The sequence below is a fragment of the Callorhinus ursinus genome, unplaced genomic scaffold (genome assembly GCF_003265705.2).
Source record: "Callorhinus ursinus isolate GAN/ISIS: 27379988/994484 unplaced genomic scaffold, GSC_fseal_2.0 scaffold17, whole genome shotgun sequence".
Taxonomy (NCBI): Eukaryota; Metazoa; Chordata; class Mammalia; order Carnivora; family Otariidae; genus Callorhinus; species Callorhinus ursinus.
In genome coordinates, this window is record NW_027397079.1 from 28,622,860 (window position 1) to 28,646,441 (window position 23,582).

The following is a 23,582-nucleotide window of genomic DNA, read 5'->3' on the forward strand; positions in this document are numbered from 1 at the left end:
CTCTTCTGTGAACACATGAGATAACTTTCAAGAAAAGGAGTGAGTGCATAATATTGAGAAAAATTTGAGGAAGTGCCTTTTATGGACTGAATTGTGTCCTTCCCAAATTCAGATGAAGCCCTAACCTCTAATGTGGCTTTATTGGAAGTAGAGCCTCTAAGGAGGAAGTAAAGGTTAATGAGGTCATAAGGGTGAGGCCCTAATTTGATAGGACCGGTGGTGTCCTTTTAAGAAAGGGAAGAGACTCCAGAGATCTCCCTCTCTCCGTGTGTTAAAGCCAAGGAGAGGCCTTGTGAGGATACAGAGAGAAGGCATCTGTCCACAAGCCAGAGAGGCCTCAGCAGAAACCAATCTTACCAGCACCTTGACCTTGGACTTCTAATCTCCAGGACTGTGAAAAAATAAAATTCCGTTGTTGAAGCCATTCAGGCTGTGATATTCTGTTATGGCAGCCCTGACAGGCTTCATACAGTGCCCTAGCATTTTTCTTTAAGACTCTTTCATTTAACCAAGATCCCCTGTTATCTTTTTTCAAAGGATTCAAACTTCCAGTCTCATCTCTATCTATTGTCCTCAATCTTGTTCTCTCTCAATCATCTCTTATCATTTCTGTATTGCTCAGATTTTATTAAAATAGAGTCTTGTGCTCTTTAGATAAGAAACTGAGGAAAATGTAGTACAATGTGATTTTTCTTTGAACTGACTGGTTAAGAAAAATATAGCTCATAACTCTGCTTTAGAATTAAATTGCCAAAATACTTTAATTTCCATACACATTTTATTATCTTCTTTATGCCTTACATATTAACTTTATTCATCTGAATCCATTTGAAAAATGGTGACCCTACCTATCAGGCTATCAGGATTCCATTTCTATTCAAGCTGAGTTGTCAAACTATTATTTTTTTGTGAACGTCAGAGGTAAAGAATTCTCTCTTATCTAACCATAACGACAACAGCAGCAACAACAAAATGGCAATTACATAAGCTAAAAGATTGTGTTATTCTTATTGTAGTAAATATCTCTTACTATATACATGTATCAAATCATCACATTGTATACCTTAAACTTACACAGGGCAGTATGTCAACTCTATCTCAATAAAGTTGGGAAATTAAAAAAAAAAAGAATTCCACCTTAAGTATTATTGTTTTCAATACCCAGCAGGATCCCTGATTTAGATCAATTTAGTTAATTTAATTTAGTTAATACTAATCCTCAAAATTCTTATAGGTCGGTGATAAACCCAAGTTAGCAGAAAAAAAGATCCAAATGACCGTGACCCTTAATGATACATAAATGCTAAATACTACTTTTCAGGTTTAAGATTTTTATTTATTTACTTGACAGAGAGAGAGACAGCAAGAGAGGGAACATAAGCAAGGGGAGTGGGAGAGGGAGAAGCAGGCTCCCCGCTGAGTAGGGAGCCCGATACGGGGCTCGATCCCAGGACTCTGGGGTCACAACATGAACCGAAGGCAGACGCTTGACTGAGCCACCCACGCGACCCGGGTAATTAGTTCTTCATCATAACTGGCTGTGAGACCTCTGGTGAGGCACTTAGCTTCTAGGTTTGTTTTTTGTCTGTAGAGAGAAGGTATTCACTGCTATTGTTTGTGTTTTTTTCTGAGATGTGTGGTTTAGAGAAAAGTTTGTGAGGCACTGGACAAGATGATCTGTAAGATTCCTTACTTCTAACATTCTTTCTGTCATATGTCATAATTCACTGTCCCAGCTGCATGGCATGCTGGGACATTCTAACAAGCAGGATCAGGGAGCTAGGACCAGAAAGTGGGAGTGCTGTGGAGAAACCCCAGGGGCATTAGCTCAGCCTGAGGGAAAGGTATGTAATCAAACCAGCAAGTTCATGGGGATGTGGCAAACTCCAGGTGACTCTTAGTCAGCATACTCTCCAAGGGGAAAACTCGATTCTGACAGCAATGGGCATAGTGTTGTGCAGGTGGGTTTCCAGAATTGTAAGTCAAGGAAGACTCAGAGTAGAGTCATTGTAATGACTACCAAGAGTTCTGAAGCAAAGACAGTGGAATAAACTGAGCGAAGGAAATCTGGGTTGTGGTTTACCAAGCTGGGATTCAAGGTTTACTTGCAGTGAGGAAGCTGCTTGGGGGCAGAGAACCCTAGAAGACAAATCAGACACACTGGCTATATTTGGAAGCCATGAGCGTGGGAGTGTATCTGTTTGCTTCCTGGAGGTGAAAATTGTAGGCAGGCTGTGGCTCAGTGGTTACACAGACTTCTAGGACTCTCTTCACCTTTGGAATAGCAATTATTTCCATATCTCCACTACTTACTATTGAGGAGAGCTTCTTATTTCTGACCGCACTAGGTTTGAAAAATAGGTAGCGCGGAGCCTGCCAAGTGTAGGACGTGAGTAAGCCGTGGCTTATATTTGGCAAGTTGGAAGAGGGAGCAGGGTTCTCAGGGGCCATTTCAGAGACTGGATGTTTTGTGCCAAGCTCAGCCTATTGATAGTGATGCTATTGGCTATGAATGCCTGAGGGAACTCACCTAGGCCCAAGGTGAGACCGCACAATGAGAGACAATGTTGTGGCTAGAACGGCCTTTGTGGTTCTTGTTCTGATTATGAGACCCACCTCAGCATCAACTATCAGGGAACTTTGGAAAGAAAAACAAGGTTTATTTCCCACAGGTCCTGGAGGGCCACTGGCATGCCTGGGGCCACACAGAGAAGTCTCAGGGAGAGAGTGCACGCAGGCCTGGGGTTCTACTTTTATTGGGGTTGAGGGCCTAGGGTTTTGCTCTTTATTGGTGAATTTTACACATAAGAATGGGAATTAAAGAGTGGAGAAGAGAAAACAAGTGGTCAAATGGTCAGTTGAGTCAGCCAGAGATCTCTAAAACAAAACTTCAGAAGCGGGTCTGCCTAGCTTTTCAGTCTGGTAGCTGGCAATGTGTTTATTTGAGAAAGCAGTCTGGGAAGTAGATGCCTCAGCAATCAAAAGCTTAATGTCAGGCACTTCCATTGCAATAAAAAAGGCCAACTGTCAGGTGCTTACACTTCATGGGGGCTAGGACCAAATGGCAGAGTCATATGAAGCTGACTTAGTGCATCAGAGAAAAGAAGGTTCTGTCAATGACAGCTATCCAAAAAAATGAATTCTTTATCAGTTGTTAGTTGAATTAGAGTTGTCTGAAGATCTATGAAGACGCTTTTGAGAGAATTCCTATCAAAGCCATCAGCAAGCTCATCACTCTGCCTTTAAGTTTATCTGTAATCCTACCACTTCCCCTCACCCCATCCCTAGCCCAGCTGCCATCAACTCCTGTCTGGACCACTGTGGTCACCTCCTCACTAGGCTCCCTTTCTCAGGAAAGACCTAAATTTTCTTTGAAAGACACACCTAATTAGATCCTGGCCCACCTCAGATAATCTTTTTTATTCATTTATTTTTAAAGTTTTTTTTTTTTTTTTATTTGAGAGAGACAGAGAGTATGAGTTGGGGAGAAGGACAAGCAGACTCCTCGCTGAGTGGGCAGCTCCTTCCCAGGACCCCGAGATCATGACCAGAGCCGAAGTCAAATGCTTAATGGACTGAGCCACCTAGGTGCCCCAATTTTTATTTTTATTTTTTAAAATGTTTTATTTTTAAGTAATCGCTACACCAACATGGGGCTCGAACTCACAATCCTGAGATTAAGAGTCACCCGCTCTTCTGACTGAGCCAGCTGGGCACCCCAATCTCCTTTTTTATTAATTCAAAGTCTACTAATTTAGGACCTTAATTACAATTGCAAAATCCTTTCACTTTTGCCACGTAATACAACATGACCCCAGGAGTGATATTCCACCATATTCACAGGTCCTGCCTACACTCAAGGGGAGGGCATTAAGGGTGTGGGTCATTGGCAGCCATCTGAGAATTCTGCCTACCACAGGGAATATTACTAGCCTTCACTTGATCCTGTGGGGAGCTCTGGGGTATAAATTACATCTCAGAGTCTGTGGAAACTTGAGGCAAGGAAGCTTGACTTCCATATTCTCCCACCAGTCTTACTGGTTAAGGCCTCTCCAGGGGATGTAACCTCCCAGGTATTTTGGGCTCTCAGCAAGTATGGGCAGAGGCTCCAGTAGCTCTCAGTCAGTTATATGAAGAAAGTTGCATATGCAAACCATTAAAAACAAAACAAAAAAAAGCACAGAAAATGAGAGAGAGGCACACAGAAAGAATTAAGGAATTATAGGGGATCCAGTAAAGTACCAACAGTGGCCAGTACCATCCTCATTCTAACACTCAGATCTATTTGAGTCTCACTTTAAGTTCATTCTGTCCTGTCTTGGCTCCTTCAAGATGGTGGTTGGCCACATTTCTTGGGCAGAACTTACCAAAAGACCAATGGCGAAGTCAGCTAAAGCCCCAATTGGTACAGTCAGTCTGGAGGACATAAATGATATTCATCATTTCCCTCCTCTACCCATTTTCGTTTGTCTCCTCCTTAGCAAGCATTTCTTCTGGTCCCAGAGGGCTTACCTACTGACGTGACCCAGGCCCTCATCCTTGCTAGGTCAGCCCCTCGTTCCCAGGCCCTTATGCCATTTCTGTGGCAGTTGCCCATTTTGAGTTAAAACTGGGCATGAGGGCAGCACGCCTTGCCCCTGTGGGTCCTCTGAGTCCCAGGGGGCATCCCTCCTGCCCCATTCTGCAGCATCAGCTCTATCTCCTCACTATGAACAGGGTCACCTGCCCCTGTCAGTGTAGTAACTCTTTTCTTTCCCTTTTATTCTAATGGTAAGAACACTGAAAGACCATGTGGCAGGTATAGCTGCAAGTTTATTAGAACTCTTATGGTGTCCCATGGCAGAAGCATTTCCTCTCTGGCAACCAGGGTATGTAGACTCACAGAACCTATACCTGTAAAGATAAGAAGGATAAATTCTCCAAGTGGGTCTGTTTCTAGGAATGATAATGAGCAGTGCCCCTTCCATTTCTGCTCCTCAGTGTCTGGGCCTGTGTTCTGATTGTGGGGGGAGGTGCATAGTGCCACATAAAGGCTGTTGGTTGGGGCGTCTGGGTGGCTCAGTAGGTTAAGCGTCCAACTGTTGATTTTGGCTCAGGTCATGATCTCAGGGTCATGAGATTGAGCCCTACGTTGGGCTCTGTGCTGGGCATGGAGTCTGCTTAAGATTCTCTCTCTCTCTCTCTCCCTCTGTGCACCCCCACCCGCCACCACCCCTCTGCTTGCTGCTCTCTCTCCCTCTCTAAAAAAATAAAATAAAATAAAAATAATAATAATAAAAGAAAGGCTGTTGGTTGAAGGTATAACACTCTGAAAGGCAGTGACCTGAACTTGCAGTGAGTCATCTCTAAGCTAGTGCCAGAGCTGCATCTTTAAGAGCATTTTTAAGAGCATTCCAACTATCAGGCAAGTGGTCCCTAGGTGATGCCATCTGTGGTTGGACCAATGAATCTTGTGACCATTGGTCCTTGTTGTGACTTCTTTGCTCTTAATTGGTTCCCTTTGTATGCAAAGTGAGACTTTGTTATATGGGATCCCAAGATAGTGTGGGCAAGGAAATCAAATTCAGAAAATGTGTCAATCCGAGTCAAGACCAGACCCTGCCCCTTCCTGGGGGGAAGGGATCTGATGTAATTAACTTCCCACCATGACACTGATTGGCCTCCTTTGGGGAAAGTACCATAGCGCAGGCTCAGTGTCAGTCCCTGCTGGTGATAGACCAGATACATTTAGCAGCTGCAATAGCTAATAAATCAGCCCTGGTGAAGGGGAGTCTATGTGGCTAGGCCCTGCATAGCCTCCATCTTGGCCATCTTTGTGCAGGCACCAGGTGGCTAGTGACAGAAGTCTGACATTTTGGGCAAGTCCTCAGTTGTTTAAAGCATCTTTTGCTGTGGATCCACTCTGGTGGGCATATGGGGGATACAGAAATCCTCACACTTTGGCCCCCAGGCTGTCATGTTCCCAGTCTTACTCCTTCCAGATCTCTGACCAACCAACTAAATTATTCACCACAGCTTATGAGCAATGGTGAACTAGGGGGACAGTGGCAAAACTGGTCCTCTCCTATAGGCAAGAAGGGTGTGTGTTGTAGGCAGAGATTTTCAAACAATAATAAAAATGCCTAAAGTTCAGTTCACTTTTTATTGTCACTGTGACAACTCTAAACAATGTGGGTATTAAACTATTCCTCCATGCTGGGGTGGAATGTTCCTATTGCCCCTTCTCCCAACGATATCTGTCCAAGAATCCGTGACACCCTTACTCTGGATCATTTCTCTCCATACTAGTAGAGGACCAGGCATACTACCTGAAACTCAGTCCATTAAGGAGATTTCTCCTCACCACTGTCTTCAAGAATACTTTTACATGGGACGGGCTGTGGAGCAGCCCATTTCACGTGTAGCTTGCTCCAATAAGCTGACCATCCGTGAACTATTCCAACCTTGCCAAACATTATAGTAACTAAGTTCACCTTGTCTCTGGTGGTTAAGATCTGCCTCCTGGCCTCTACTATTCCGGAATCCCACCATCCCCATTGTCAGTAAGGAAAATGGTTCCATAACAGCATCTGGAACCATCAGCCCTTGGTAACGAAGGACCTCACAACTGAGTGTCTCAAGAGCGCTACGTCCCTCTCATTAGAACATTCCTTATTGTGTAAGTGAAAGGAGTGTCCTTTGGGCCCTCACAAGGAACAGCATGGGTCCTTGAGTCTTAAATAATTGATTCACTCTGACATGTTCTTATCTCTGAGCCTTTAAATACCATCTTTAACACTCTGCCAAGGCATTTCTGGCATCTCCACTTCTTTTAATGTGGGCTATTTCCCCCCATAAACTTCTAAAAGCCATCTCAACAGCACATTAGAACTGGTTCCATTACCTGGGTATAAATCCTGAGTGATAGAATAGTGCCTCTTCTTTATCCAGGTTAGTATACTGTCCTGCACTCAGGTCCAGCATCCTCAACAGCCATTCCCATACATGTTAGCCAGGCCTTGAAGCTCCTTCAGTAAATACTCTTTGTGGCAAGGCCAGCATCTCTCCAGTCAGGTTGCAGTGAGATTTGTTCCTTGTCATCTGTTTACTGGCCAGGAGGGGAGGAGGTTGCCACACTTGAGGAGGAGGGCAAATTTTGTCTTGAGGAGCACAGAGCATCTGCTTCACTTGAGGCTTTATGTAGTTTTTAGGCAAGGGGTGGGCTGCTATCCACTAGCCAGGGCCACTGAGGCCACTTCTGCAGACCCCAAGAGTTCAAAGTTCTCAAGGAATCTGAAGGGACTCTAGGTGCAATCCCCAAAACGTCTGCTTCACTGATTGAAGAGTTGTAGTGGTACATCTGTCAGTTCTTCCAAGAGATTTTTCTGATTACCTGGGTAGTTGGACCTCTGGGAGAGGAAAACCACAGCAGCTGTACAACAACATAGCCAAACCAGTAGGTCTTTTACACTATTTATTAAATTGGGGAGATGAGAATTCTCTCTTGTGTGTCTGTATGTGTGTGCTTCGTGACTCCTCAATACTAGCAGGTTTCTTCTGGGCACATGCTTGTATCCCCCATGTTTAATTACCGTCAGGATTAATGTATACACATTCTAATAATAGTGATAATAGTATAAAGGAAGGTGCAGCTATTCTTGTCCTTTGCCTCACTGTGGATGGACTTCTACACCATGCCTATTTACAGGAACACAAAGCAAATAGAACAGTGGATGTCAATCTGAGAATTAATAAGCACCCATGATAGAATGATTTATAAGAAATACATATTTTCAATCATTCAGATGACCAAAATAGGTTTCTCAGATATATTTGGTCTTCATCCACAGCTCTTGAAAATGTTTCAGAGCCATAAAGGTGAAATGGGTGCCTTGTTATTAATGAAGGTGACTTTTGGACCCCACCCAAGGCTAGAGGCTGGAGGCCAGGAGGACTGACCTTGTGATTAATGAGCTGGAACTTTTAGTCCTCCCCATCCCCCCAACCTCTGGGAAGGAGAGAGAGGCTGGAGGTTGAATCAACCAACGGCCAATAACTTAGTCAACACAACTTTGTAATGAAGCCTCCATGAAAACCCAAGAGGACGACTTTCTGGTTCTCTTCAGGGAGTTTCAGGACCAGAATGCTTCCACATGCCACCGAGCCAGGCTCAAGCTCCATGAGGACAGAAGCTTCTTTGTTCAGAATCTTGCCCTATATATCTCTTGACCCAGCTGTTGATTCATATCCTTTAGTAACCTGGTAAACGTGTTTCCCTGAGTTCTGTGAGCTGCTTTAGCAAATTAATCAAACCTAAGGAGGTCATTGGAACCTCCAATCTGTAGCCTGTTGGTCAGAAGCACAGGTAACAGCCTGGAGCAGGTGACTGGTATCTGATATGGGGGGTGGGGAGCTTTCTAGTACGATTGAACCCTTAACCTGTGGAATCTGATGCTACCTGGACAGTGTCCAGGTAGACAGTGTCAGAATTGTCTTGGACACTTTGTTGGTGTTCAAGAATTGCTAGGTGTTGTGTATGGAAAGCTCCCCACTCCCATACACACATTGCAGTTGGGTCCAGGAACTCCGAAAGAGCACCCATCTGGTTTAAGCCCTGATTTACAGGTACCTTAGATGTCTGCACATATAACCATAGTTTTAAAAAAGTTCGGCTCTTAGAAATTATCCAGAATGAGAACTTTCAGGGACAGACCAAGTTTCACTAAGTGACATTCATTTATTTAGCAAACATAAGCTGCTGTCCTATTGTATGCCAGGCATTTTGTAAGGGGAGAGGCATACAGTGATGAATAAGTCACAGTCTTTCTCTTTGGTCTTTCATATTAATGGGGGAAGCACACAAATATATAGTTAAATTATATGAACACATACCCCTATAATATATAGTTGTGCTGAGTAGTAGTTTTGACTAAGGGTCTATACAGATTAAAAGAGGTATAGACTAAAGCTGCTAGAGGACACCTTGCTCTAACCTTAGGAATACTTGATGAAACTGTGATCAAAAATTATAAACATAGGGGCGCCTAGGTGGTAGAGTTGGTCGAGCATCTGACTCTTGGTTTCAGCTCGGGTCATGATCTAGGGATCATGGGATTGAGCCCACGTTGGGCTCTCTGTTCAGCTTAGAATCTGCTTGAGACTCTCTCTCCCTCTCTCTCTCTGCCCCTCCCCCTGCTCTCTCTCTCTGAAAATAAATAAATAAATATTTTAAAAATTTATAAACACAGAAGCCCACAGAGTCACTGATTTTTTTTCTCAACCAGATATATGGTGGGAAAAGTATGTTGTATCCACTTCTGACTGTTTCCAGTCTTGATAATGATGCAGAGGAGAAGACAACTTAACCATAGTGTCTGCTAAATGATTAACTCTTGAAGGAACTATTATGACAACCACCAACAAATATTTATTTGCTCCCACCATGATAGATGCTGTGGTTGTTGGTGGGGATAGGGTCCCATGAAGGTCACCTCTGTTACAAAGACTTTCCTGGTCTCTCCAGCTAAATTTTTCTCTGTACACTTTACCTCTTCTTTGGCATTTATCACATTATATATTACACTTTGTTCTCTCTCTCTAATTCAGTGTTTGATTTTTTTTTCCTTGGTGGGGGGGAGTGGCAGTGGGAGAGGGAGAGAGAGAATCTTAAGCAGGCTCCAAGCCCAGTGTGGAGCCCAAAGCAGAGCCCAATGCAGGGCTTGGTCTCACAACCCCTGAGATCATGACCTGAGCCAAAATCAAGAGTTGGATGCTTAACTGACTGAGCCACCCAGGTGCCCCCTGTGTTTGATTTTTGGATGTAGAGGCTATGTGTCACTTGTTAGCTCACACATAGGTGGTTTTTACTCAATGTAAATGGATAAGTGAATGAATGAGTGAGTGGAATACCAAGACCTCAGAGTGGTGTTGGGGAGATAAATTATGTACACATGAAAAAGTAATTATAATATTTCAGGTCATCAGTAATGTAGTTGGAATAAGGAAATGCTCTGCAGCTATACCCATCAAAATGGGTAGAATTGAAAAAAAATGAAGGAAGATATTACAGAATAATGAATGAATGAATGAAGCATCTACTATATGCAATGCACTGTGTCAGGAAGATACAAGAGTGAAAAAGACTTGGGATGCCTGGGTGGCTCAGTCGGTTAAGCATTTGCTTTCAGCTCAGGTCATGATCCCAGAGTCCTGAGACTGAGTCTTGCATCGGCTCCTTGCTCAGCGGGGAGCCTGCTTCTCCCTCTACCTGCCACTCCCCCTGCTTGTGCTCTCTCGCTTTCTCTCTCAAATAAATAAAATCTTAAAAAAAGAAGAGTGAACAAGACTAACATAGACCTGCCCCTCATGAGAGAGGTAGATACAAAGCAAAGTACACAAATGATTATACAATGAAAATTGTTGTAATACTACAAAGGAATGCAATGAGGTTGTGTAGTAGAGGGACCGAATTTGGTGGCCGTATACTAGTGTGATGTTTAGGCAGAGACCTGCAGAGTGAGTTGAAATTATCCAGGAGTATTAGTTTCCTAGAGCTGCCACAACAAATGACCACAAAGGTGGTGACTTAAAACAATAGAAATTTATTCTGTTACAGTTCTGGAGCCCAGAAGTCCAAAATCAAGGTGATGGCAGGAGTGTGCTCCCTCTGAAGGCTCAAAGAGAAACACTTCGTTGTCTCTTCTAGCTTCTCATGGCTCCTGGAGTTCCACGGCTTGTGGCTGCATCACTCAAATCTCTGACCCTGTCTTCACAGGGACCTCTTTGGGTTTCTCTGTGTCTATGTGTCACAAACCTCCCTCTGCTTTCTCTTATAAAAACATCAGTCCTTGAATTTAGGGCCCACGCTAAATCTAGGAAGATGTCACCTTTAGATCCTTAACTTAATTACATCTGCAAAGGTCTTATTTCCAAATGAGGTCGCATTCACAGGTACCAGTTTGGATATATCTTTTGCCTGGGGACACAGTTCAACCCACCACATCAGGTGAATGGATATTCTGGAGTGATGGAAGGACAAAGAGCCTTTTATAGAGAGGAAACAGCATGTGTGAAAACCCTGCCATTGAAAGCAACACAATACTTTTATTCAAGCAATAGAAAGGAGGACTTCCTTTTAAGCATACATTGAATAGGTTTGTTTATAGCTGCTTCTTCCCAACGCCCCAATAAAAAGGACAGAAAATAAATATGAAATATAATAATTCACAAGGGTGAAGAGAAACAGAGACAACAATGGACTAGTATATAAATTTTTAGAGGATAGTAAGCAGAGGGAGGAGTGATTAATAACTTTAACAGAACAGAGAAAGCTGAAACTTGACATGTTTGCATATGGATGACAAAAAAGAACAAGCCCATTTCCCCAAAATTACAGAAAGGGTCAGTTCCTGGAAGCTCTAGGAACGGTGGAAGGTCAGAGTAAGTGATGGGGCTAAAACCAATGGTTAGCTGAAAGTCTATATATAAAACAGATTCCAATTCTTTTTCTGCATCTTTCATAGCCAAGTCTCTCTATTCCTCCTTTCTCCAGTCTCCGTAGGGCACCAGCGGTTTATAATCTGGAGAAACTGAATTCATTAGAGAAGTTCCACGCTTGAGGACAGAGGAGAGTCAGGCGCGGGACTGACAGAAAGCAGTATAAGCAAGAATTTGCACATTTAAAGGCAGCCCCCACCCCCACCAACCACCTTTTCCTGTTCATCTCCCAGAATGGTAGCAACCAAGGTTATGCCTTCCAGGTAAAAACAAAACAAAACAAAACAAAACAAAACAATCCAAAACAAAAACAAACAAACCCCACAAGACACTTCTCTAGGGAAACAGAATGGTCCCAGAGGAAAAAAGTTACAAGAACAGATACTTTTAGGTCTCTTAAATCACCAGGGTCCTTGCCTAAATGCCCTACAGTTGTCAAACCAACCTATGCTCTCAGAGCTTTAGTCAGCTCTTTAATATTCCAATTTAATACGAGTGGACAATTATGGGCCTCCATACATTGGAAGAAAGCCAGTATCATGAAATACAGAGACTAGGAAAGTGACTCAGAGGAAACAGATATTATAAAAAGCAGAAGAAAAACCTTGTAACTATAATATCCTCACAGAAATCAGAGAAGATATTCCATCCATGAAACGATACCCAATTTCTGTTAAAAAAATAGAAGAGCATTTGGAAATTAAAAATAAGACAGATTAAATAAAAAACTCTCAGGGGTTCTGGCTGGCTCTGTCAGTAGAGTACATGACTCTTGATCTTGGGGTTTTGAGTTTGAGCCTCACATTGGGTGTAGAGATTACTTAAAAATGAAATCTTTTAAAAATTTTTAAAAATTAAAACTTTCAGTATAGTGGCTGGAAGATAAAGTCAGAAAACTCTCAAAATATATAACAAAAAGGCAAAGAGACAGAACACACAGTAAATCTGATGTACAGGCATTTCAGAAAGAGAAAACAAAAAATATAGGGGAGAGGATTTTCTTTTTTTAAAAATATTTTATTTATTTATTTATTTATTTATTTATTTATTTATTTATTCTTTTATAAGATTTTATTTATTTATTTGACAGAGAGAGACACAGCAAGAGAGGGAACACAAACAGTGGGAGTGGGAGAGGGAGAAGCAGGCTTCCTGCGGAACAGGGAGCCCGACGTGGGGCTCAATCCCAGGACCCTGGGACCATGACCTGAGCCAAAGGCAGACGCTTAACGACTGAGCCACGCAGGCGCCCCTAAAGATTTTATTTTTAAGTAATCTCTACACCTAATGTGGGGCTCGAACCCACAACCCGGAGATCTAGAGTCGTACACTCTACCGACTGAGCCAGTCAGATGCCCAATCCCTACTCCCTTTTGTTTTTAGGGGAGGGGATTTTCAAATGAATAATACAAGAACATTTCTCTGAACTAAGTTTCAAGATTGAAACTGTCTTTTAAATTCCCAGGATATTGCATGAAGAAACACCTACCTGAAGTGTAGCTTTGGTATATACACATGTTCTCAGACAGTTGTTCTGTCTCTTTCTAGTCACCCTGGTTGTTCAAAGCTCTTCTTCAGTAGTTTCCACAGGAAGGCCCATGGGAAAAATATGCAAGAAAGTCTGAGTTTGTGTCTCTTAATAAAAGTCTGCCTCTGCCCCTTTATATTTGAAAGTCATTTTTGCTGGATATAAAATCCTTGGCTCACATTTTCTTCTCTTGCGTAACTTAAACTATTACTCCATTTTCTTTTGGCCTAAACTGTTGCTGACAAAAGTTTGATGACAATCTAATTTTCTTTCCTTTATGTCATTTGCTGTTTGTGCCTAGATGCCCAAATAGGTTTTTCTTTCCAGTCCAGTAATTTTATTAGAAATGTCCTGGGTTGGTGATTTTCGGGTTGACATAAAGATGTATGTGGTATACTCTTTAAACATGTAGTTTTAAGGGTTTTTTTTTTTTAGACAAGATTTCTTGACTTACAGATTTAATATCTGTTTTGTCTAGCTTATTTTACAAGGGGGAGACCTATTGTTCTTACCTACTCCTGGAGTGGACACAACCTTTTCCATGTTTCCTTCACATTGATTGCTTTTTCTCTTGGACAAAAAAACTGAGGAAGCTGTGTTCAGATGAGAATTATTTTTCAGTGTTCTGAAAGAATCTAGGATCCAAAAGTTACTCCATTAGCACATGTAAGCCTAGCTGTAATGCAATAATTTGCATTTATATAACAACATCCATCTAAGGAAGAACTGTGCTTCCTGGCATTAACTCATTAATCCTCACAGTGTCCTTGTGAAGGAGCTCATGAGCGTGATTATCTCCATTCCACAAATAAGAAATATGGAGCTGCTGAGAGGGTAAGTAATTTGGACAAGAATAAGTTGGGTATATGTAGGGAATTAATACTAGAATTAATACAAGTCTCTTGGAAACGAGTTATAAATGATTGGTTCAACACAGTTTGGTATTCAGATTTCTCAAAAAAATTTTGAGAAATGAATATCTTGCTTTGGCTTTATAACCAACAGAATCTGATTATTATTCAGTCTTTATTCACTCTGATGAATAACAAAAATTGTCTCATGGGATTCAAAGCCACATTTCTCCCTGACTGATAACTTTAGAGCCCAGAGGTCATAGACTCTGTGAAAGGAATCACAAGGTCAAGGGAGAAAGAAAGAGAAAGTCACTTGGCTTAATAGGTTATTAGCAATTTGTTTTTGGTTTTGAACCATCCAAAAGGCAACTTTTAAGATGACGATTTGGGTGCAAGTAGTTTCTTCAGAGGGTATCCCAGGAAGCGTATTAAAAGGATTGGAGAAATAAGACAGAAAAGAGGAAAGTCAATGAATGTTCCTTAGTGGGCAGGTTACAGCGGTGGCAATGGTCTGTCCTTTAGGGACCCACTGGAGACCCTGCAGACCATCCCTCAGACTTGTTTCACCCAGGAGCATGGAAGTTTTTAAATTCACCAACTCCTGCCTGTCTTTAGTTGAGGATCGTTCCTGTGGCACCTCTGGTCTGCTCTGTGCCCAGGCTGACAGTTCCTGTAGGGAAGGATGCTAGGAAGCTGCGGCATAAGTGCCTGACATTAGCTTTTAGTTGCCGAGGTATCGATTTCCAAGACACCCATCCTGAATAAACCTATTGCCAGTTGTAGGACACAGCTACTAGCAACACAACCAGATCAGAAACCAGGCCACCCCCATCCATCAAGTTCCTCTTTTAGAAAGCCCTGGGTAACCTGGATCACTGACCACTTGAGTGACCCCCACTTCTCCCTTCCTGCACCCTAATTCCCACTCTTATGTTTTACATTTGCCAATAGAAGAGTGAACCCGAGAAACCCTAGGCACCCTACCCTTGGTCTTAACAAAGGCAGAGCCCAGGTCCGTGCTCCCGACTCTCTTCCTGCACTCATAATGAGAACCACAAACGGCCAGTCCAGCCACAACATTGGTTCTAGTCGGAAATGGCTGTGGGGGCTGCCACAAAGAGTATGGGCCCCGGGTGAGCGGCGTAGGCATTTCTAGCCCAAAGCATCACTTACCGCCAGCCTGGGACCAACACAACAGAAGCCTTGAGCAAGTCAGGGATCTCACAACCGAGACGGCCGGCGACCTCCGGGGTGGGCGTGGGGAGGTAAGAAGGCAGGACGCCTTGGATGCCTTGCTGCATTTGACTACCCAGCAGGTATTGAATACCTACTATGTGCCTGTCACTTTTCTGGGGGTAGGGCTGCGAGATAACGAAGGTATGGGGATTTCTCTGAAACGTAAATTCTCGTCATGACTTTGTCTAGAACCAACCTTCAGTAGTTCAGACCTGCTTCAAGCTGCTACAGTATTACAGGAGATATGGAGAAATTTGTAAGCTGGAGATGGAAAAGCATTGAACAGCCTTAATGTATTCTATTCAGTTTGGTTTGACTGAGGGAGTGGTTCCCCAGCCTGCTTCCCTCATTTCTCCTCCCATCTAAGTGATAGGGCTTTGGCTTCACGCTAAGACCATGGCAGAATCCTCTTGTCTTATGAACGGCCTTTCACTGTGTTTCAGTTACTTCTTCCCCAGGAGGCACAGTATCTATTCATTTGGTTTACTTTATCTCTCCTAGATTGAATCACACATATACCTGCTTTTCTCCTGTTAACTTCTTTGCTTGTGTGTGTGTGTGTGTGTGTGTGTGTGTGTGTGTGTGTGTGTTTTCTCTTTTCAACCTGATTCTCCCTTTTAAAATTCTGTCCAATGACTGTGAGTCCATTTGGGACTTTCCCTTCCTATTCCAGTGTCCGCATAATGACTGCCCTTCCATGGCAATTTCTGATCTCCAAATTTACTGATATTTTAATATAATGCTGATATTTTCTGCTCTTTTCCGGTTTCCAAGGTGAAGCTAGGTGAATCTTTCCTTGGGTTAGTAGAGAGCGAGAAAACACAATCTCTGTCAGCTCTGCCTCACAAATGTATCCCAGGTAGCATTTATGGATTTTATTTATTTTTATTTATTTCTTCACTTGAGAGAGAGAGAGAGAACACAAGCAGGGAGGAGGGGCAGAGGGAGAGGGAGCAGCAGACCCCACCTGCCTAGCAGGGACCTCCCCCTTGACGCAGGGCTCCATCCGAGGGATCAGGACCCAAGCCGAAGGCAGAGGCTTAACCAAATGAACCACCCAGGTGCCCCACATTTGTGGGTTTTATTTTTTTATTTTTTATTTTTTTTTTAAAGATTTTATTTATTTATTTGAGAGAGAGAATGAGAGATAGAGAGCACGAGAGGGAAGAGGGTCAGAGGGAGAAGCAGACTCCCCGCCGAGCAGGGAGCCCGATGCGGGACTCGATCCTGGGACTCCAGGATCATGACCTGAGACGAAGGCAGTCGCTCAACCAACTGAGCCACCCAGGCGCCCTATTTTTTTATTTTTTAAAGATTTTATTTATTTGACAGAGAGACACACAACGAGAGAGGGAACACAAGCAGGGGGAGCGGGAGAGGGAGAAGCAGGCTCCCCGCTGAGCAGGGAGCCCGATGTGTGGCTCGATTCCAGGACCCTGGGATCATGTCCTGAAGCTGAAGGCAAATACCTAACGACTGAGCCACCCAGGCGTCCCCATTTGTGGATTTTAAACATGGCTTCAGGAATCAGCCTCCTTTTCCTGACCGTTGTTTGGCCCTAATGGAATAATGATGACAAGATCCTCAGTTGAACCTGGGGGCACAGGTGATTTGTTATCTAGACAAAGTGGTATTTCTGCTCAATATTTGATCATGTGGTTATATTTCCAGACGGTTTTGTGAAGAAGGGAAATAAAAAAGATTGGGGTGGTGGGGGAGGATTTAAGTTATGTTTCCGTTAACTACCTGGTCGTGCGGTGAGCGACCACGATTACCATCGTGCAGCTCTCCTCTCTTCCTGGCCATCTGTGTGCTTTCAAGGTCAAGGTCAAGGCGAGACATGAAGAAGCATGTGTGTGCCTCCAGTGATAAAGCAAGGACAAAGTCACATGAGCCTGGAGGGTGCTAGCCATTGTGTGTTATCAGCACCACACAGAGGAGCTCTGGAAGCTGAGTTTCATGTTCTATCTGTCTGATTTGGGAGCTCTCCTCTACTGTCAAGAAAAGACAGAGAAGGTATATTTATGTAATTCTAGCCCACAAAAGTTAGCTCTTTCTCCCATAAAAACAGTCTGAGAAGGTGATGTAGTACAAGGCCAAAGACACAGATTCAATCTATAACTCACACACCAAATATTCTCATTTTGGTAGCACTTGGCAGTCCATTATGTTAATTTGGGGGGGCGGGGAAAGGAGAAGGGGCGTGTTGATGTCATTTGTTTATCATTTCAGACAACAATTCTACATGGGAGTCTCAAAGTCTTTCAAGAATCTTGGCCAAAAAGGAAAGGGGAGAGAGAGAGATTGGTAGCTATAGAGAGATGCAGGGTCAAAACCCAGCAAACCACCAAGGAAGCAACACCCACCCTAAAGGGATATTATCAAATACAGTTAGAAAATTTTGTCTCTGTCTTTAGTCTGTAATGATTCCATTGATTTTTTTTAAAAGATTTTATTTATTTATTTGAGAGAGAGAGAGAGAGAGCAAAAGCGAGGGGGACGGGGCGGAGGGAGAGGGAGAAGCAGGCTCCCTGCTGAGCAGAGAGCTCGACCGATCCCAGGACCCTGAGATCATGACCTGAGCCGAAGGCAGATGCTTAACCGACTGAGCCACCCAGGTGCCCCGATTTTCATTTTTTTTTTTTTGGCTAAAATGTCCCAGTGTCTAGTGAATGTCCCTTTCTGGACATCTGTTTTTTGCCTGCCCAACGTCTCTCTTCCCATTTGGTAACAGGACTTAAATTTCTTAGGGAGTCACTTCTCCCCCACTCTCAGTTCAAGTGGCTTAGGTGGGGCTGATTTTCTCTCGTTGCTCTACAGGTGAGAACACATCCCAGGCTTAGGCAATTAGAGCATTCCATCCCCTCTAGACAAGGTAATTGGCTCAGGGAATGGCCCTGATCCAAGCCAGACCATGAAATCAGCTCCAGAATTTTCACTGGAACTTTCGGGAGAGATCATTCTCTTTCTGCTGTGGTTGCTAAGGTGCTGGGATATAAGCCTGGAGCTGGGGGTAGTCACTTTTATCGTCATCTGGGGAGAACCTGCCTGAGAATAAAACTACCGCAGGGGAAACCACAGCCAGTAGGCACAGACAGAAGTCATGATGACAATGAATATTGCAATCTAGCAATGACTAGAATAAAAACAAATTATCCCTTGACTTTTCAGTTACATGAGCCAATACATTTTTCCTTTTTCTTTCTTTCTTTTCTTTGCATAAGCAAATTTGAGTTGCCTTTCTTGTGCTTGAGAACCAAAGAAATCTGGCTAATATAACTCTTTATTGATCAATGGCTTTTTCTTTCCATTGCTCTATTTGATTGGTCTATTTTTAAGATAAGCTTAGCCTTTTTTATTGTGGTAAAATATGCATCACATAAAATTTTCCATTTTAACCATTTTAAAGTATACAGTTCAGTGGTATTAAATACATTCATAACATTGTACAATTATCACCCTATCCATTTAGTTTAACCTTTTTAAAAAAATAGGATATCAGGTAAATTTTCTTCTTTATAACCTATTCCTAAGAGATCAAGTCAATTACAATAACGCTGAATTAAAACCATTATATGAAATTAACTTATACCAGCAAAACTGTGGGGGCCAGGAAATATGCCGTCCACAAGTCACAAAGGAGCTATTTCTCCCTATTTCATACTGAGTGGACACAATCTTGTTGCTCCCTGAGTACCTCTTACTCTAATTATCTTAGTTTGGGCTGTTCTAACAAAATACCATGGACTAAGTGGCTTAAACAACAAACATTTATTTCTTACTGTTCTGGAGGCTGGGAGGTCCAAGATCAAGGTGCCCACTGATTCAATTCCTGGTGCAATCCCTCCTCCTGGTTTGTGGATGGTTGCCTTCTTGATGTATCCTCACCTGGCAGAGAGAGAGAGATTGTCTCTCTCGTGTCTCCTCTTATAAGGGCACTAGTTCCATTCATGACGACTCCACTCTCATGACCTAATTACCTCCCAAAGGCCTCATTTCCAAATACCATCACATTGGACATTAGAGCTTCAATGTATGAATTTTGGCAGACATGTTAGTCCACAGCACTAATATTAGGATTATAGAAAGGTCCAGGACAAGGAAAGTCTTATTAAGTAATGAAAGCAGACTAAGACTCATCATCAGAGATACTGATGGATGTGTAAATACTATGGGATTCCCACTGGCAGATCAAAACCCTCCAAGTCCTTGATGGTGTGATTTGCAGTATTCTCACTTTTCTGAGTCTTTAAAAAAATAATTTTGAAAGCATTTTAAAACTTGGAAAAAAATTAGAACAAAGAGAGTACAAGGCACTGAAGTGATGTGATGATGGGAAATACATAAGAGACTATAGTAAGATGGCGTGTGTGTGTGTGTGTGTGTGTGTGTGTATGCGTGTGTGTGCATGTGTGTCTGCAGTGGAGTTGTGGTGGTTGGGTGGTTGGTGGGTGCTGGCAGAATATAGAGAAAGCTGAGAAAAACACCGTCTCAGGCTCAACTGGGTAACAAGTGGTGGCCTTCACTTAGAATCCTAAGGTGATGTTAAGAGGCAATATTTCACTTCCCATCCTTCAAATATGCCTGTTTCCTTTGCTCTCTCTATTGTCCCTCTCTGTTTCTCTCCTGACACACTTTCTCTCCCACATGGGCCCTTCTCCCTTTCTTCCTCTCCTTTTCCTCTGTCCTGCACACAGTACCAGAGGCAGCAGCAGATAATACTTCTGCATGTCCCCAAAGCCCTTTACAAATCCAAAATGGGTCCATTAAGGCCAAGAATCTCCTTGGTTTCCCAAAGGATTTGCCCTGTTCTCCTGGCTAGCTGCATGGAGTTCAGAAATCATATTCACTGGTACATAGACATGAAATTTCCTTGTAGATTTTGGGTTATTGTGCTTTCAGGAGTTCCGCTATTTCAAGACCTCAGGATTCTTTCAATGGAAGATTCAGGGGAAGCGATAATGGTCCCCGTCAAGAATTCTTATTAAAAGTGGGAGTAATATATTTTTTCCCCAATTCTTAAGGACAATAGAAGGAAGTAGTGATGAAAGGCAATTGAGAGTAGTTCACCATGATCAAAATAGCTGCCTTGCTTGTTACTCTACGTATAATTCTTTTGTCATGTTGGGGTTAATGTGTTGAATCCAGATTTGGTTAATGTGTTGCAGATGTTGTAGAATACACCCCCCATATGAACAGAGTGAGAGTTTTCTCTGAAGGAATCAATTTTTCCTGGTGTCATTTATCCAACTGACCTTAACTCAGTAAACCAGAACTTAGAATGTATAACAGGGAACACGTGTCCCATTTGGAGTCTTGTCCTTGTTAGATTTTAAAGAGGGTTTTTCAGGGTGGTGTCTGGGTGTGGGCTCCTGGATAAGAGATGCAAAGATGGTGAGTATCATGTCTACTCATGTTCCATGGAGTGGAGCTCAGGCACTTGACCACAGCTAACTACAATGTGAGGTTGAGAAATGTAATTTAGTTGTGTGCCCAGGAAGAACAGAAAGGCGGGTTTGAGTAGTAGCTGACCAATCTTTATTGCAAACAACCACTCAAATATTTTCTACTCCCATTTCCTTTTCTTTTTTAAGATTTTTATTTTAATCTTTTAAAAAGATTTTATTTATTTACTTAAGAGAGAGAGACAGGGAGAGCACAAGCTGGGGGAGGGGCAGAGGCAAGGGATAAGCAGAGTCCCCACTGAGCACAAAGCCAGAAACCCAACTCAAAGCAGGGGCTCAATCTCAGGACCCTGGATCATGACCTGAGCTGAAGTCAGAGGCTTAACTGAGCCACCAAGATGCCCCTAAAGATTTTATTTTTAAGTAATCTCTACGACCAATGTGGGGCTCGAACTCACAACCCAGAGATCAAGGGGCACATGCTCTACTGACTGAACCAGCCAGGCCCTCCTCTACTTCCATTTTCTTTCTTTTTCCTCCATAACATTTTAAGACCATGTAATATGCTATATATTTCACTTACTTATTTTGTTTTGTTTTTTTAACTGTTTTTTTTTTTTAAGATTTTATTTTTTTATTTGACAGAGAGAGAGACAGCAAGAGAGGGAACACAAGCAGGGGGAGTGGGAGAGGGAGAAGCAGGCTTCCCACGGAGCAGGGAGCCTGATGCGGGGCTAGATCCCAGGACCTTGAGATCATGACCTGAGCCTAAATCAAGAGTTGGACGCTCAACTGACTGAGCCACCCAGGCGCCTCTGTAAGGATATCTTTTAGATTGCCTGTGTGTCCTTTCCAAAAGATGTCTTTTCTCTTGAACTAAATGTAGTTCTTTTCTCCTCTGACTCCTATAAAGAGCCTAGATTGAGACAGTACTTGCCTCATGAAATAGACTAGGAGGTGGGAAAAGACACCAGCAAGCAAACCGTACCTTTCAGGACACATTATTTTGTGGTATATTGTGCACTAATTCTTCCTCTTTTGCTAGTCCCCAAAGTATAATATTTTCTAATTTTCCAGCTTTGTCTTAGGTGTGTCTAGGGAAATTAAGAATGATGTATATATGTCTAGGGTAGTATGGCAGAAACTACTAACTGTCCAACAAAATCCATTCTCTGCTTCTTCCATAATAAAAAACTTACACTAGACCACAGCTGCATAGGCAGGGACTACATTTCCCAGCTCCCCTTGCAGCTAGGTATGCTCTGTACCTAAAGTGTCCCCGTGGCATGCACAGAAGTGATCTCTGTGACTTTTCACTTGCTTATGAGAAAATTCATAACTTCAGGTAACCATTCTTTTCTCTTGCCAGTTCCCCGGGAAGATGAAGACCAGAGTAACCTTTGAAACCACACACTGAGACTGCAGGACAGCTATCAGCCTGGGTCCCTGAAGAATCATGTAGACATATTTGGTTACCAATCTGGACCATCACTGGGACTGTTGTGAGAGACAGAAATAAACTTCTTACAATGGCTTATTATTTTTTGGTGTCTTGTAATAGTAGATTAATGAGAATTCCCAAAGAGAAAGTGAGTTTTGAGGTCAAAGCCAAGGCCTCTTCTCCAATATGGTGCAATGATTAAAATAATAGACTTTGGTAATCAAACTGCCTGGGTTTCATACTGGACTTCTTCACTTACTAGTTCCAACTTACTAGCAAACTGGGAAGTTTAGTTAATCTCTCTGGGCCTATGTTTTCTCTTCTCTTATATGAGGATAAAAGCAATACTACCTCAGAGGGTTATTGTGGGGATTAAATGAGATAATGTATGTGAAGAGCATGGTAAGAGTTCAAGAAACAGTAGTGATTATGATTTTTTTTTAAAGATTTTATTTATTTGACAGAGAGAGAGACACAGCGAGAGTGGGAACATAAGCAGGGGGAGTGGGAGAGGGAGAAGCAGGCTTCCTGCTGAGCAGGGAGCCTGATGTGGGACTCAATCCCAGGACCCTGAGATCATGACCTGAGCTGAAATCAAGAGTTAGATCCTGAACTGACTGAGCCACCCAGGTGATCCTAGCTTTGGTTTTTCTAAATCAATCATGGGTAGACACTGAATGTTGTATTCTCTGGCTCTTCCAAATCAGACATTCTCATTTTTTTAAATTGAGGTACAATTCACAAACAATAAAATGAACAAGCTCTAAGTGTATAGATCAATGAACTTTGAAAAACATATATATCAGTGTAAGTACCACCCCAATCAAGATATAGAACATTTCCATCATTTCAGAAAGATCCTTCGGGACTTTTCCAGTCAATTCCACTCCCAGTGACAACCACTAAGCTGATTTCTATCATCATAGCTTAGTTTTGCCTACTCCAGAATTTTATATAAATGGAATCATACAGTGTCTGGATTCTTTCAAGCAACTTCAGGTTTTTGAGATTCATCCATGTTCTTGTGTATATCATGTCAAAGATAAAACTAAATCTGAGGCAAAATCAACAAAGACGTTTATTCATTTACTCTTGGCAAGGGAGCCCATCTGTCATCATTTTGCTTCAGCAGGGATTCAGATATATTAGAAGGGAAAGTAAGTTTTAGGGAGCAAAAAAGAGGAAATACTGAACAGTCCCTGACTGGGAAGTTTTCTATTAAGGTGGGATTTGGAGGAGCAGGGAGACTTTCTAATTGGTTTTCAAGTATTTTGTAGTCGTTGGTACCCTGCAAGGGGGAATGTGAGCAGTTTGGGGATATTTCAAAAGAGGAAGGAGTGTTCAGTGTGAGATGGAGGGTATTCTGTGGCCAGCCATTTCCTGGGACAAGTTTGGATCCATGGATGTTTATGGGTTTTTTTGGTGGTCAAATTGTCATAATGGTCTTTGGGGAATAGCTGCAATGATGTAATTTGGTCCATTTCATTGCTGAATAGTATTACATTCAACATACTGACCATTCTATAGTGAACCACAATTCACTTATCCGTTGATGAATTCTCTACCAAAAAAATTCAATATACACCCAAGTTGTTCAGTTAATAAGATTCATATCACAAAGGAATTCTTCAATTTCAAAAAAA

At 42.5% G+C, this 23,582-nt stretch overlaps 1 protein-coding gene and 1 long non-coding RNA gene across 3 annotated transcripts in view; one reads left to right on the forward strand and one right to left on the reverse strand.

Annotated features, from left to right (window-relative positions):
• The first annotated feature begins 1,735 nt into the window (after nt 1-1,735).
• On the forward strand, nt 1,736-22,038 carry LOC112834509 (uncharacterized). 2 transcript variants are annotated; one of them, XR_012381152.1, is made up of 3 exons: nt 1,769-1,844; nt 16,915-17,109; nt 21,868-22,038. It is a non-coding gene; the product is annotated as an uncharacterized lncRNA (long non-coding RNA). The 2 variants fall into 2 exon arrangements; XR_012381151.1 differs by lacking the exon at nt 16,915-17,109 and having other exon boundaries at nt 1,736-1,844.
• PURG (purine rich element binding protein G) overlaps nt 18,907-23,582 on the reverse strand; it is a 64,354-nt gene continuing 59,678 nt past the window's right edge. The window contains exon 4 of the transcript XR_012381150.1: nt 18,907-18,981. The gene's annotated coding sequence lies outside the window, so the exon portion shown is untranslated. The remainder of the gene's footprint in view (nt 18,982-23,582) is intronic.